General features: G+C 44.5%; 1 protein-coding gene across 1 annotated transcript in view; it reads right to left on the bottom strand.

Moving 5' to 3' along the window:
• Nucleotides 1–5,000, bottom strand: part of tmeff2a (transmembrane protein with EGF-like and two follistatin-like domains 2a) — a 164,311-nt gene that overhangs the window by 27,342 nt on the left and 131,969 nt on the right. The gene's annotated exons all lie outside the window — the stretch shown is intronic.

Genomic DNA, 5,000 nt, shown 5'->3' with positions numbered 1-5,000 from the left:
TTACTTATTCTACTCCCACTACATCTCAGAGGCAAACGTACTTTTCCAACACGATTATTTGAAAACTTTTGTTACGAGTTACTTTGTAGATTATTATTTCCAAACATACATTAACCAATTTAGCCCCATTTTATGCTTAGGCTATTTCAAAATAGCAGATCTAAAAGCTACGTCATGAAACGTTGTGAGCTTGTAGATCTGCTATTTTAACATATCGACAAACCTCGAAAATAATGAGTGATCTTACTTTGGTTACTTTACATATATATTTGATGCCAATACTTTTGTACTCAATACTCAAGTAAAATTCTGAACACAAGCTTTTTAACTTGTCACAGAGCATTGTTGTACTGTGGTATTGCTACTTTTATGTGCGTAAAAGCTCAGAGTACTGCTTGTTGCTCCCATGTGCCTGTGCTGCCGCTTTCCTACTTTTTCTGCCCTCTCTTGCAGCTTTTCTTTTGTCATGCGGACGGTTCCCTCGCGACGCGGCGAATGAACAGGGGAAGCCAGAGTCCTTGTGAAGAAGAGGATTAACCTGATTCCTCGCTAATTTCCCGGTGGCTAAAGTGGGATTTTTGCTCTATTTCTTTTTGCTTGGACCTGTGTTTTGCGTCTCTTTTTCTTTTTTTTTAGGTCAAAGTTGTTTAACTGTACTGTACTGTATTCTTTTATTTTCCAGCTAACTGGACTGTGTCCCACTGGCGGGTTCAGCCTGGATTTACTCGCGGCTTCGAGTTCTGATTAGCCAAATGTGTCCGTACCTCACCCTCAGCCCCACCCCTCCCAAACCCAACGCAAACCTTGCTGAGGAGACTCTACAAGCTCGAAACGCGGCGCGGCCGCGTTTCGAGCTTGTAGATCTTCTGCTTTTGCTATTTTCGAATTTGAATCCTGAAAAGTAACAGTTTCGTACATATGAGGTTTCTACCCGACAGAGACGAAAATAGGGGCTTTAGTGGTCAGCGTACATTTTCTATTAATAATCTCAGTCTGCAAAGTAAGTAAAGCTTCCGAAAAGTAACTGTGGTGGGAGTCAAACACAATATTTGTCACTGAGATGCATGTGGAATAGAAGCATAAACTATGGTATATATATAGTATATACTCAGCCGCGCGCTTTCCACTATACAGGCCGCAGGCGTTCTTGGACGTCAGCCACGCGGCAGTGAAGCGCCGAACAGCACCTTCCTCGCCCGTCTGGCCCGGCGCCCTGCGGGCTGACGGCATGCAGTCAGGCGTTAACACTGTACAGTACACTCAGTATTCATAGAGAGGGGGCGGACGGGGGGGGGGGTTGCATCCCTCCAAGCGCAACAAGGTGTGAAGCGCCGCATCGGTCTCGCTCCTCTGAGACGACTCCGCGGTTGAAGTGTTCGTGCGTGCTCTTGCATTCATGCTTAGTATTTTTTTATTGTACTTCCAGGGGGTCCAAAGCTTAACTATGCAATAGTTAGGAAGCAAAGGTACGCTTAGAGGTCTGTAACTCTGAGAGTGTACAAATGGAACCAAATGGAACCTCGGTTCCATTTGTACACTCTCAGAGTTATGGGTCCGTTGGGCACTTCATATGGGCACTTCATGTTCTATTTTTGACTTGTTTTGAGAGCATTTGAAAACAAGTCAGATCCATTCACTTACGTATGTTCTGGTGGTAACATTCATCAGAAATAGCAAGCAAGCTCAAAGCGCATCACGTTGTGACGTATTTTGAGCTTGTAGATCTGGTATTTTTGGATGAAGAGATTTGGTGCAGACAGAAAAAATCAGACCGAGCACAGTTGTGACTTAAGTCTTTTCTCTAAGACTTGTAAAATCTAGGTACTTATTCCGCCACTGTTATCAGAACAGTAAGAATTCCAGACTAAATGACTGTGTGAGACAAGCTGACAGACATATTTCGCAGCCGTTTTTTCCCACTCGTGTGTGGAGGACGCAAAACCCCTAGCAAAAGCTGTGGGACTCTCCCGGCGAAATTGTCAGAAGGTGTTAATGAAAACAACACTCAAAGCGCAACGCCCCGTTCCGTTGGTACGCTGGGCGAGAGCGAGGACGACCAGGAAGCGGTGAAAAGTGCGGTGGTGGCATAAGGGTTCTAGATGTGGGAGCAACGGAGCACGTCTGACAGTTCAATTATTTGGGGTTGTGTTCCTCCGCTCAACATCATGAATTTAGAGCTTTGTCAACAGCGAGACAGCAGGCTGTATTGAATTAAAGTCGGGTTCAGCTGTTCTGTTCCGCCGTCCACACGTGCGTCATTTCTTTCATTTTCCCACAACTGCCACAAAAAACACTGCAGTGTGTTATGTTTTCCCAGTGGTGGAAGAAAGTACTCACGTTTTGGACTTAAGTAAAAGTACCGTAGCAATACCACAGTGTAAACATACTGTACTGTTACAAGTTAAAGTCTTGTCTGAGTTCTTTCCCCTGATTGGATACAATTGCTATCAGGACCTGTTTAATAAAGAGCTGGAGAGACAGGGAGACTCCTGTTACTGAACAAACACTCTAATAGCAATGAGTGCTATCAGAATATAGAGCTATTTAACACTTAGTTTAACCAAAGAAAATCACTTACCCTACCTTTAAGTCAACATTAAGGAATGGAGGTGTTAGCATCAAAATAATACTTACGGTAAACGTAAAAGTCAATAATGCAGAATGGCCATGCATGGCAGAATCATAAACCAGTTAAATCCTATACTGTATATACTTCGGCTATTTGAAAATAGCCGATTGGCGAGCTCATGACACGACACGATGCAACACGTTGTGAGCTCGTAGATGGGCTTCTGTATTTGCAATCATTTGATTAATTATTAATAATCTAAATCTGCAAAGTAACTAGTAAATGAAGCTGTCAAACAATATTGTGAAACTGTACTCAAGTATTGTACATTGAATTTGTACACTCTCAGTCAGAGTTACACACCCGTAAGGGGCCATTTAAACCCTGGACCACACTTTGAGAGCCACTGGTTTAGCAGAGTGTTTCCAGTGAGCCAACATGCACGATATCAGCCCCCTGACTCTGTTTGACCAGCATGGAACAGAGCCTTCATTAGTATGGAAACAACAGATTTTGTGTTATCCTTTTAGCCTTAATGTCTGACTGTAACACGTGTTGCTTACATTTCTGAGTAATAAAGTATTCAATCAATCTTTCAAAAATCATTGGTAACACCTGTGATGGAAGTTACCAATTTCTTTCCAATATGGCCGCTGTGCATAGAGCCTATATTGTTCCCTCTGTCAGCGCCATCATCCCATGGAAGGCATCAGTGTGAGGTGACACGTTGGCGCGATGGTGGGTTTTGGAGGGAGGAGGGGGGGGGGGGGGTCAATATGGGACGTGCGTGCCCGTCTCAATCATGTCATCAGTATGCTCCAGCAGGCCTCGTTTAAGACTGAGAGCTGTCTCCCCACTGATTGGGTTGTGCCACGCTGTGACAGGAGGCTCGCAGTCAATCACCCACTGATGGCCACATTAGCCACGTCGCTCCTTTTAGTTAGTGCACTGTTTCCCAAACTGGGGGTCGGGACCCACAAATGAAACATAAAAAGTTTGATCTACAAGCTCACAATGTGTCGCATCGCGACACATTGTGAGCTTGTAGATCGGCTATTTTCAAATGGCCGAAATGTTTATAGGGCTGAAGTGGGTAATGTAAGTTTTGTAATAATAATAATAATAATAATTGTTGTGGAGTAAAAGTATCATATTTGCCTCAAAATTGTACCCATTAAGACCTGGAACGCATCTGTGTCACTTTAGATTTCTTTGGCTATTCAAAAATAGCAGATATACAAGCTCATAGCGCGGCACCGAGTGCCGCCGAGTGCCGCGCTATCTAAATGTTTTAGATTTTTTTCAAAAAACTATTAGAATTTAGAAAACATTTTTAAGAATCGCCTCATGTCTTAATAGGTTAAGTACAGTAATTGAGTAAATGTACTTAGTTAATTTACGCCACTGCATAAAAGGTTTCCACCCGACAGCTACGATTTTGTATCCGTGCCTATTGGCAGGTGTGACAAATCTGTGTCTCAACAGTCGTGTTATGCTTCCAGTAAAACGGACATGCGAGTCCCATGAAAGGTGATACAGGAAGCAATAAACACGATCCCAAACGGCCCCACGTACGATATCCTGCTGGGGGGAGGGGGGCGAGGGGAAGGGGTGGAGGGGAAGGGGGGGAGGGGGAGATACGCTATCTCTGGTGCCGGCCCGGGTGTAACATCATATCGTCTCTGTCAGAGTGGAAACCTCATGTGTTCCAAAACCGTTACTTTTCAGGATTCAAATTCAAAAGCAGCAAAAGTAGCAGATCTACAAGCTTGCTAGCGGATCTGCTACTTTTTGACGCTTGTGTGCGACGCTGTAGTATGATCAATTTACGGGGGGAAAAAACAACACGACAAGTTAGAACAGGGGTCTTCAACAGGGGGTCCGGGACCCCTAGGGGGTCCTCAGAGTTACTACAGGGGGTCCTTCAAATCTTTGTGTGATAAGATTTTTTATTTTACCTTAGCCACTTGAACCCTAGCATCCCATTTCTGAGGAGAACTTTAACCAAAAATAGCAGATCTACAAGCTCACAACGCCTCGCGCTGCGAGGCGTTGTGAGCTTCGGCTATTTTTGGCAAAGAGGTATAGGCGATGTGGGGAAAAAAGAGCGGACCATGTAAGCAAAAAATGCTCCATTAGAAGGAAGACAGCGGGCTGACAATTAAACTATGAAAGCCATCCGTCAAAGTGACATCATCAACAGGCGCGGCCGCCCCCCGAGTGGCCAATCCGACGGCGGCGAGGAGGCGCGGCTCGGGGATTCCAAGCACCCAGCCCCGAAATAATCCATAAACATAATGGATGTCGATATTGAAGAATATGACAAACGACACGGCTGACTGAAGCCAAGATTCAATTTCTTTCTTTTTTTTTCTTTTATTGGGTGGGATGGTGTGTGTGTGTGTGTGTGTGTGTGTGTGTGTGTGTGTGT

The sequence above is a fragment of the Gymnoscopelus microlampas genome (genome assembly GCF_963454915.1).
Source record: "Gymnoscopelus microlampas genome assembly, chromosome: 17".
Lineage (NCBI taxonomy): Eukaryota > Metazoa > Chordata > Actinopteri > Myctophiformes > Myctophidae > Gymnoscopelus > Gymnoscopelus microlampas.
Note: the sequence above shows the minus strand (reverse complement) of the source record. Positions and strands in the feature narration are given on the sequence as shown.